Here is an 11,843-nt window from a genome sequence, read left to right as displayed (position 1 = left end):
GCACAGTATTCCTAAAGGTTTGGTTGCCAGGACACCAGGTTTCTGGCTGCTAGAGGCAGGCGGATCTCTGTGAGTTCGAGACCAGCCTGGGCTACAGAGCTAGTTCCAGGACAGGCTCCAAACCCACAAAGAAACCCTGCCCAAAAAAACAAAAAAAAAAAAAAAAAAAAAAACAACCCCAACAAAACTGGGTCTCACGTATCCTGGGCTGACCTGGAACTTAGGATGTAGCCAAGGATGTCCTTGAACTCCTGACCTTCCTGCTTCCCCCTTACCTGTGCTGGTACCACAGGCCTGTGCCTCTGTTCTAGGTAGACCTCCGTCCCCATGAACAACCGCTGACTCTAATTACATAGTGTGTTTTTTTCTTTTTTCTTTTTTTTTTGTTCCAGAGAAGCATGATGTTCATCTAGCTATCCTTCAACAGACATGAACTTGTCTCCAAAGTCCAGGGAACCCAACGGTGACACAACCTCCTGGCTCCTTAGCACGATGACTTGTTGGCGATTTATTAACCTTTATTCTTCTTAAAAATCTAAAATTAGCTGACTTGAGAGGGTTTCGGTTATACATGGTTAGACATTGACAGCATAAAAAATCCTCAAGCCAGACACAATGGCACATGCCTGCAACCTCAACATTGGGAGGCAGAAGTAGGAGAACAGAAAATTCAAGGCCAGCCTGGGCTACATAGGAAGACCCTGTCTCAAAATATGCCACCCAGAGATCATCATCTGCCAGGGATGAAGGCTGCGGGGCGGGGACGGGGAGACTGAGCATGGTGGCTTTAAGCTGTGAAACTGTTCCATGCTGACCTAGGATGGGGGTACGTGTTCTGATGGTTAGCATCCACTCTCAACTTGATGGGGTTTATTTATTTTGTATGTGCACATATATGTGTGGTGTGTGCATGTGAATGTGTGCACTTGTGTGGAGGCCAGAGGTCAAATCGGTACCATTCCTGAGATTAGAGTCCCTGGGGCTTGTTGATTAAGCCATGCTGGCTGGCCATCCTGCATCTTGACTACAGAAACAATGTGACCAGATCTCGTGTATCTGTTACCGTGATGTTCCCACCGAGATGGACCCTACCTCACACTGTGAGTCAGAATAAACCCTTCTCTTAAGTCTCTTGGGCAGGTGTTTTGTTACAGTAGTGGGAAAGAAAACCCAGACTAGTACACATAATCATGCGGACTGTAGGCTTTGGCTGATCATGTCATATGAAGAGTGATGAGTGTATTCAGGCTGTGGGCAGTGGGCAAGGATGGCTGTATGCAGTTGGGGGCCTGTGAGGTCTCTGCACTTTCTGCTCGACTCGCTGTAGACTTAAAATTGCTCTAAAACCCAGTAAGGTCTAATTTTAAAATTAAACGTTAAAAGGCAAAGGCTAGGAATTTTAAGTGTTCATCCAGCATTCATGGAGCCCTGAGTTCAAGCCCCAGCACTGCTGATGTGTAAGGCCAGCTGATGTGTAAGGCCAGCACTCAGGAGTCGGAGGCAGGAGGATCGGAAGTTCAAAGTCATTCTAGGCTACATAGGAAGTTTGAGGTTGGCCTGGGTTATGAGAGATCCTGTTCTAAATTAAATTGAAATGATTGTATGAAAAAAAAACCCAAAAAGATAATTAGGGGTCAGTATACCTGTAGTGATATTTTGTTTACGATCTAACAAACAAAGCGTCCCTGAAGATCAGAGTGCAGACCTAGGCCACTGGCTAGCTATCGAGGCCAGGCAGAGGTGGACGTTAGGGAGGTGGAGACAGGAGTGAAATGGCTGGGTGGAGAGAGGATTATAAAGCAGGAGGAGACAGGAGCTCAGATGCAGTCTGAGGATTCATAGAGACAGCAGTCAGTCTGAGGATTCATAGAGACAGGATCACCCCTTTGGTCTGAGCATGGGCAGAGGTAAGAACTCTAGTGGCTGGTTGCTCTGCTTCTCTGATCCTTCAACTTTCACCCCCGATAGCTGACTCCAAGTCTTTATTATTAAAAACAATTAGAATTCATGCCACCGACACCAACCAGGCAGTTTGAAATGGCTGAATTCAAATTACCATGTGTGCCCTGAAAAATCAACTTCTAGTCTCACTGTGTAGTCTGCTGTGACAAAAAGTCCCTGGGGTATTCAGGTGTCAGGTAGGAGATTCTTCCTCCAGGGGAATGGCTTCTGTTTCATCTACATCTGCGGAAGAAACTACCTGCGGCCTAAAATATTAAATGAAACATTGCCGCATCAGGCAGCATTTCCATCCGTCATTGCCCTGGGAGAGCCCTGGGCATTAGCTGCCCCCGTGGTTTATGTATTACTGTGCATGGAAATTTCTAAAGTGTCAGTCTGCCAGACGGTTCTTACAGCTCATGGCTGGGCAGGTAGCAGAGGTTGTCGTTCTGACGGCTAATGTCAATTTCTTCCACCCGGGAATGTGAGCAATCAGCTGACAGCTGGGGCGGTGGAGAGGACCCCCTGGGCTTTGAGGTGCACCGTGCTGGGGGCTCTGGTTCTTTTCACCCAGGCTGGCTTGCCTTGCATAGGGAATGAGCTGTAGCTCACCCTGATTGGCGTCCTTGTCCGGATGCCAGCTCCTGAATTCTGCTTTAGATGTGGCTTCCTGCAGCTGGAGCCTGTCGTTCATGGGCATCTCTACATCCGCTCTTGCCTCCTTTCCATCTTCTTGGAAACTCCAGGGATGGCCAACCAGCAGCCTATGGGTTGAATGCCCGCCACAGTAGCTATGAATGCAATACAATACTCATAAATTTACCAAAAATGTTGAGAATTTTTTTAAACATATCTTTTTGAATTCTATTGGTGAGACCATTGCATTGGGATGTCACAAGGTCAGACACTTCTGGAGTAAGCTATGCTAGAGGTCATAGACAGTCCTGGGAGTCTATAGGTTCTTCTTTAGACAATTTTTTTTTAAAAAAAGTTTGTTTTATTTTTGGTTTTGCATATATGTGTATGTGTACATGTGAGTACAGCTGCCCTTGGAGGCCAGAAGAGGACATCATCTATCTCCTGGCAGTTGGAGTAATAGGCAGTAGTCAACCCACTACTATACATGCTGGGAATTCAGCTCAGGTCCTCTGCAAGAGCAGTGACTTAGGGTTTCTATTGCTGTGAAGATACACCATGACCACAGCACCTCTTATAATGGAAAAAAAACATTTAATTGGGGTGGCTTGCATTTTCAGAGGTATAGTGCATTATCATGACGGACCCTGGCAGCATGCAGGCAGTCATAATGCTGGCTACATCTTGATCCTGCAGGCAGCATTGGGTGTGGCTTGAGCATGTACGAGATCTCAAAGCCTGCTTCCACATGACTTGCTTCTTCCGACAAGGCCACACCCACTCCAACAAAGCCACACCTTCTGATAGTGCCACTCCCTTTTGGGGCCATTTTCATTCAACCCACAGCAAACAGTGTATGGTTTTAATTGCTAAATCATCTCTCTAGTCTTGTAGGTTTGTTTCTTTGTGTTTTATTTAATGATAGTATTTCAGATAGGTCGGCTTTGCTCTCAGTATGTAGCTAAGGGTGATCTTGAACTCTTGATCCTCTTGCCTCCACTTCCAGAATGTTGGGCTTACAAGTGCAACCTTTCAGGGTCAAATGTCACTGTAGGTGTCCACTGAGAAGTGACTCAGATGAATGAGATGCTCTGATGCTCTCATCACTCAGACTGAGCTTTATTCCCGCATGTGTGTATGTACGTATGTACATGTGATATGGATGCACATGTGATATGGATGCACATGTGTATGCACATGTGTGTGGATGCAAGTGTGTGTGTGTGTGTGTGGTAGACTATAGGACCCAGGCCCTCATGCATGCATGGCTAAGCAAGCATTCTAATCCCTCAACTGCCAACTGCGTGCGTCTCCTGTGTTTCTTCACATCCTCATTCCAAAACAGTGCTCGCAGGGAGAACTCAGAAATGAACAAGTCAGTAGGATACTCCTGAGCCATAGGTGTGATTCTGGGGTCCAGCACAGCCTGGGACCCCAGAAGAATGGCAATGCAGCTGGAAATAAACCACCACATAGAAGATGAATGAGAGGTACCAGTCACCCTTGCTCAGGGACACATGTGGAGGAGGTAAGTGAGCCACTCTGCTTTCCAAAAGGCCTGAGTCATTGTTTAGATGGAGCAGCTTTTCATTAAACCCTGCTCCCTCCCTCCCAAGGCCACTGTCAAGCTTTATTGGATTGTGAAATGAAACAGGTGGAGCTGCGCGTGTGGGGGTGGGGATCTGTCTTCCTTATCTTTTCCTGCCCTGTCTAATCACAGCTGAAACAGAGGCCAGAGCACTAGCGATACTGCTGATGGTGGCTTTGGGAGGAAATTTGGATTACAACAAAATCAACATGCACACCTTCCTCATTTTTAGACACAAATGTTCTTTTTTTCTGTATATGTTGCCTCTTCCTCTCCCCTCCCACCTCAAGCTGAACTTGGTTGGCCTCTGTAAATGACAAGGTTCTAGCCAGGTGGTCTCAGGGAGAGACAAGAGGTTCTTGTCTCCAGAACGTCTGGCAATACCTGCAGATGGTTTGGCTGTTCTGACAGGAAAGGATGTGTAAAGGCCACTGGTAACCAGGGATCAGAGGTATGGCCTCATTCACCTTGGACAGCTTCTCCCTGACTCCACCTACTCTCTCTATATCTCTTTCTGCCTGGCTTTACTCTGTTAAGCCTGGTCCGAAACAGCTTCTCTATTAACCAATGTAATGAAAAATACACACAGCATACATCACTTCCCACATCACTGCACAGACATTAACCCATATTCAAAACAGACACCCAGTTCAAAACAGTGGGTGGATTCCATTCAAATGCAAAAGTATTTTGTTTCTTTTTTGTTTCTAATTTTTTTTTTTTTTTTTTGAGACAGGGTTTCTCTGTGTAGCTCGGTTGTCCTGGAACTTGATCTGTAAACCAGGCTGGCCTCGAACTCACTGAGATCCACCTGCCTCTGCCTCCTGAGTGCTGGGATTAAAGGTGTGTGCCACCACTGCCCAGCTCAAATGCAGAAGGTTATAAAAACAAAACAAAACACAACAGGGCACAGAGCTCATTAACAAACAGGCAGTTAAAAGAACCAGCATGCTAAAAAAGAAAACCTCTAACTTGTGTGTTGTGTCTTGGTTGCTTACAGATTCACGAGGGTCACACGGAGCATGGGCACAGGGAGTACCCTTCTTTCTCTCCTACAGGATGTGGGGCACTGGCTCCAGCACTCACAGAGGGGCTCTTGTGTCTAACAACAGCACCTCGGGCTCACATGCTTTGTCAACTCATCCACAATCACGTCTTTCTCCTGGGGCGTGGAATTTAAATTATGAACAGAGTGAAGAAGAAAATCACACTAGATGATTCTAGACACCAGGGTGTTCTCTTTGAGAACAGCAAGGGTCAGACTCCACTAGATGAACCGGGTGGCGGCACAGTGTGTGCAGCAGGGAATTGCTTTAGTCCTGACTTCTCCAGTACCCTGGAGTGTTTTGTTTCAGCAACAGGAACCCCAACCTGCCTTTTCATTTCCACCAATGAGTGAGTGCCCATGGGTAGAGGTGAAGCATTTTGCAGACAAATGAACAAAAGAAAAAATAATTATAGTTATATACTTTGACTTTAGTCCTTAAAAAGTCTGGTGTAACTACATCACTATTACCATTACTGTGTGTGTGTGTGTTCAGGTATACACATGCCACAGCACAAATACGGGGTTCAGAGAACAGCCTGCAGTGTCCTTTCTCACTATCTACCTCATCTGACACAGGGTCTCTTGTTCTTGGCTGACCTGCAAACTCCCAGGGATTCTCCTGTCTCTACCCTCCATCTCACTACAGGAGCCCTGGAATTATGGGTATGCTACCCCAGTGGGCATTATGTGGCTTCTGGGGATTCAAACTCAAGTCCCTAATGTTTGTGTGACAGGCACTTTATCTACTGAGTCATGTCCCCAGCCCTGCTCCTCCTGTCTCATGAAGAAAGAAGAGGGCTGGAGAAGACCTCTAAGAGTTCTCAACTCTAAAAACTCTGTAGTCCTTTGGAAAACAGTGCCCCTGGGAGAAGTGAAAACCTGCCCTCTGTCTCGCACAAATGCTGCGTTTCAGGGCAGATCAGCTCTCAACACTGAAGTGCTAACTCTGAGTAGCGCTCTCCATCTGGGCTGGTTACTGAAGAGTCAGTAGCATCTCAGGAGCCAATGTCCCGGAGGCAGGGTGTGAGCAATGAGGGCTGGGCAATGTGTGTGTGTGTGTGTGTATGGGGGTGTTGAGGGAACAGAGCTGGGTGTTAGAGGTGGGGGGAGGTCTGGTAGGGTCCTGCCTGCCCATCTTCATGTGCGTCAGGACCAGGACATCAGCCCGATGTGGGGTGACATAGACAGACACCTATTAACTGAGCTGTTGGGACCCTTTCTCCTTCTCAAGGATAGTTTTGATGTTTTGAATTTTGTGGTTCTGGAGGACCTCCTGTCTGGCTATCCTTTCTCTGGCCATGCAAATGAGCTCATAATCCTAACTAGTCTACTTCAATAGTTTTCCTAGTTGGAGACAGAAGGGACTCTATCCTCTGGTGGTTATATGCTGATTGCACCCTCCTAAGTGGAGATAGCCAGGGCTCAGTGGGCACAGAAAATCCAATTCCATGCTTGACAGAATAAGATTTTCTGCCTCCCCTCTAATCTGCCTCAAACCAACACCTTCCCCTTCACCCTGAAGAGTTGCCCAGGGTGGGGCTCAACTGTGGGTTAGCAGGCAGGAGGACATGCTGGAAGTGTGCAGCATGAGGAACCAAGCCCAACCCACAGGAGATGTGGACAAATCAAAGGCCTCTAGTGTAGGGGCACCAGAAATACAGCCCTCTAGAGAGGGGTTCTGTTGTTAGACAATGATCTTGTATCCTGTCACTTACATTGTATTGCTTTAATAAAATGCTGATTGGCCAGTAGCTAGGCGGGAAGTATAGGCAGGGTGACCAGGCAGGAAGTAGAGGTGGGACAATGAGAACAAGAGAATTCTGGGAAGAGGAAAGACTGAGTCTGCAGTCGAACAGAGGAAGCCAGATACAGAAGAAACAAGACGAGGATGCCTCGCTGATAAAAAGATACCAAGTCACATGGCTAATATAGACAAGAATTATGGGCTAATTTAAGATGTAAGAATTAGTTAATAAGAAAACCTGAGCAATTAAGCCAATCAGTTTATAGTTACTGTAGACCCCTGTGTGTGTGTTTCTTTGGGACTGAACGGCTGCAGAACCAAGCAGGACAGAAACCTCAGTCAATAGGGTTTTTAAAGAATGGCTGATCTCACCAATCAACCAAAGTTAGAAGGGGCTGGGAAGATGGGGAAACGTGTGCTTTCCAAGCTAGGGAACCTGAGCTCAGATTCCAGCACCCATGTGAAAAGCCAGGCTTGGTGCACCTGCAATCCCAGCACTAGGGAGGCAGAGACAGGAGCATCTCCAGGGCTTGCCAGTCAGCCAGCCTGACCAAAGCTCCAAGCTCAGTGAGAGATCCTGTCACAAAAATTAAGATGGAGAGTGATTAAGGAAGACAGGCAATGGAGGTCTTTAGTTTACACACACACACACACACACACACACACACACACACACACACACACGTAAAAAGTAAAGAAAAGAGTAGATAGGACTATAGCCAAATACTAGAAAAAGAAGACAGTGGGGGGAAAACTGGTTGCAAGAAAGGCAAACAGAAAACAAGGAAGGATGATATATAAGAGGGAACCCAGGTCCTCTGGAAGAGCAGCCAAAGCTCTTAACTTCTGAGTCATCTCTTCAACTCTGCTGATAGAAATCTTTTAGAATAATTTTGGTTTCAGGGCAAGGATCTGGAGAAGCAAGAGCAGGAAGGAACCCATGGTCTCGAGTGAGTTGAGGAAGGAAAGATGGTCTCTAGTTAGGGGAGGGAACATTGCCCTGAAAATCCAGCCACGCATCTAAAACTCCTCTCTCAGCTCCACGTACCTCAAGCATCCCACCTGTGTGGACTCTGGTCCATCTTAGGTTCTGTGGTCTACCATGAATTGAATGGATTGATAGGGCTTGGGTAATTGGGCGAAGCTGGGCCAGCCACATCTAATTCTCCCTGAGCTGTACTTGAAAACCATGTTCCTGTCCTTGAGAACTGTCTTGAGAACCCTGCCGTTCTCTCTAGCTCTTGTGTCGCTGGGCTGTCTGGGCCCTGCCCTGAGCCCTGGTGAGGACACAACCCCAAGCCTGCCCACAGGATACCAGTGCAAAGGGCTTAGGAAAGAATGAGCTGGACTTTGAGAGGTTGGACCTTTGAGGGCGGAGCAAGGAGATGGCAGCCAAGAGCAGCCAAAGAAATTCAATCCAGGTATATGGCTGCAATCCCAGAATTTTGGAGGCAGAGGCAGGAAGTACTCTGGTGAGTTTGAAGTCAGTGTGGTCTACCAAGAATAGCAGTTCTCAACCTGTAGGTTGTGACACCCTTGGGAGTCAAACAACCCTTTCACAGGGTTCTGAGACCTGAGCCCGTGAAAGAAATGCTTTAACCCCAAACCCAGAACCAAAAAAATGCACCCTGACTCTGAAACCAGTGTCAAAAAAACCCCACACTTTGTCCCTAGAATCAGAGTCAGTGAAAGAAATATGCCCTGGCCCCAAAACTAGAGCCGAAAGGCTTAAAAAGGCCAGTGAACCGGGCGGTGGTGGCGCACGCCTTTAATCGCAGCACTCCGGAGGCAAAGGCAGGCGGATCTCTATAAGTTCAAGGCCAGCATGGTCTACAAGAGCAAGTTCTAGGACAGGCTCCAAAGCTACAGAGAAACCCTGTCTCGAAAAAACAAAACAAAACAAACCCAAACAAAACAAAACAAAAATGGCCAGTGAAAGACACACAGTTTGGCTCTGAGCTCAGAGCCCTCTCTGCCCCTAACAAACTAAACTAACCAATCCTGGAGCAGGGAAAAACTAACCAAACTCTCTTCTCTTGGAAAAGTTCCACCCCTAAGAAGCCCTGTATAAGCCCTGTGCCTGTTCAGTTTGCAGCTGCTCTTCTTCCACCCTGGCAGAGGCAGTCACTCTCCTGGATTCTTCCTTCCCTATAAATCCCATGAACGAGGTTTGGGTGAAGACCTTCTTTCCTCAGTGCAGAGACAGAGTGGAGTTATAACACTTTTGCTGGGGAAGCCTTCCCTTAGCAGCGCTGAGTTGTTACAACTTTGCTGGAGGAGTCAGAAGCAGAGCTGAGCGGAGTAGACTGTGACCCTTTCTCTCGGGAAGCTTCCTCTTGCAGAGCCAAACTGCTACACTCTGGAGGCCAGAGCTGAGTCGTAACAACTTCCCTGGGGAAGCCCTCTCCTGTCAGAGCAGAGCTGTAACTTTGGGGAAACCTTCACTGAGCAGGGCTGTAAGCTGCTATGCTTACTGTGGTTTGTGCTCTTCCCTGGCTCCCGACTGCCAGGATCCCCTTCCTTCTGAACTGTGATACCTTCAAAAGGGTCACAGAGTGAGGAAGGCTGAAGACCACTGATGATAGAGTTCCAGGCTACCCACAGCTTCATGGTGAAACCTTGTCTCAACAAATAAAAAATGAAAAACTAAAACCAAATAAGAATCTCAATCAACCAACCAACCACAACAAAAACCCTTACAACAACAACAACAACAACAACAACAACAACAACAAACCCTAGGATTCCTGCCCCCAGGAGGCTGAGGGGAGAATTGCATTGAGTTTGAGAGCAATCTTGACCACACAGTGAGTTCTAGGTGGGCCTTGCTTTATAATTAGACCCTATCTTAAAGCAACAATGACAACAACAGCGAAGAGAGAAAGAAATAAAGAACGGGAAGAAGAGAGAAAGCTAAGAAATGAATGCTGCTAACGCTCATCACCAGGAGTTCGACTCAGATGCTGCCAAATTCCCCACTTACGTCCTGCTTGTTCAAAATCTGTTCCTTCTTTACTAGACAGATCGGCCACCTTTTTGTGTGCTTTCGAACCATCTGTATTTCTTCTGAAAAATGCCTGTTCAGACTCTTTGCCCATTTCCCCCCAAGGGCTCTGTAAAAATCTCCTAGTTCACACAGCTAATCAGCAGTATGGCTAGGAAGAGAGCCCAAGGCTAGCCTACCATCCCGTTCCTGCCACCTTGCCTGTCCAGTTCTCCTTGGCCCTCTGGTCTTCCTTTTTCCCTTGCCTTGTGCAGTGTCCCCAGCTGTCATAGACTTCATTCTCCCAGTGTCCCTCAAGCACTGCAGACCAGGACTGCTGGGTCCACGTGTCATTCACTGTGGTTGACCTAGTGACCCCAGAGAGCATCCAGTCGGAGTCTTGTCTGGATGCGGTTTGCTTTCCAGCTTTCTGGGAACTCTCTTTCTTGGCAGAGATAAGCTGCATAGATAGCTTGTTACCGAGGTCCCAAAATGCACCATTTGGCGGATGGTCTCTGTCTTAATTGCAGTCCTGGCACTAGTAAAACCTCCTGTGCCGGCAGAGCGGAAGCTGCAGAAGGGGGCTGTGCATCTTAGAGTAGCAGCCCTGTAATTCCCAGGATGCCATTCAAGACTCCCCTTGAGGGCATGATCTCATCTCTTAGCCACAGCCCTGGAACCCGGCAGGAAGTGGTGGCTGTGGGCAGGAAGAGGCAGCCCAGGAACCCGGCCTGGTTTCTTTGAAGTTCTCTCTGACGCTGATAAGGGTTAACTAAGCACCTTGTCATTGTAGCTCATCTGAAGATGAGACAGGACAGCATTGGTACCTCGTGGAGCTTTTGCTTTTGATCAAGAGGGTGGTATAGTCAGTTGAGTGACCACTTTCTGCTATAGATGTCCATCCAGATGCTGAGAACGGGACCTTATCTGGTTAAGGGGTCTCAGAGACGTAGCTTGTCCTACGTCACCCATGTGGCTCTAAAGCCACGCGCAGGAGAAGGCAGAGGTAGCCTCCTGACCCAGGGGAGCAGGGTTGGGAATGGAGCTCTGTTGGTAGCCTGTTTACTTAGCACACACAAGTCCCACATTTGACCCCAGCACTGCACAGACTGGGCGTGATGATGCACGCCTATAATCCCAGCGTTGGGAGATAGAACCAGCAGTATCCAGAGTTGAAGATCATTCTCAGCTATGTAGCAAGTTCAGTGCCAGCTTGGGCTACATGAGACCCTTCTTCCCATCCTCACTACATAAAAAAATTCCCAAGGGATAGGAGGAGGTCACAGGGCACAGAAAAAGGAACTTGAGTTTATGCAGAGATCCTGGGGTCACTAAACCCTGAGTTACCCCAGAGTGCTCAGAGGGCACACAGCCCTCCAGGAACCTGCACTTTACACTTTTGATCTCCAGACTGAGAGAATAGATTTCTGATGTCTGGAGTCACCAGCTGTCACAGCAACCATAAGAAACTGGTAGGAGCCAATGATGGCATTAAACCTCGCCATCCAGCAGGATGTGGTGCACGCCTTTAATCTCATCATTCAGGAGGCAGAGGCAGGTGGATCTCTTTGTGATGTTGAGGCCTGCTTTATCTATATGGCCAGCCAAGGCTACAGGGGGAGATCCTGTCTTAAAAAACAAAACAAACAAAAAAGGGAATAAGAGAGTCAACACAAAGCTTGATCTGGGGGACTGTATGCTCTATGGAGATGTGCCAGCAGCCTGGGAACCTAGTGTATTTATATTATACACTGCAGGAGCCAGGAAGCAAGGTTCGCTACTCTCTCAGTATGCGGTCTCTGTAGGGAGTAGGTTGTCTCTGTAGGGTGTATGTGGTCTCTGTGGGGAGTAGGTGGTCTCTGTGGGGAGTAGGTGATCTCTGTGGGGAGTAGGTGGTCTCTGT

The sequence above is a fragment of the Microtus ochrogaster genome, unplaced genomic scaffold (genome assembly GCF_000317375.1).
Source record: "Microtus ochrogaster isolate Prairie Vole_2 unplaced genomic scaffold, MicOch1.0 UNK48, whole genome shotgun sequence".
NCBI classification, from domain to species: Eukaryota; Metazoa; Chordata; class Mammalia; order Rodentia; family Cricetidae; genus Microtus; species Microtus ochrogaster.
This window is presented reverse-complemented; position numbering follows the sequence as displayed.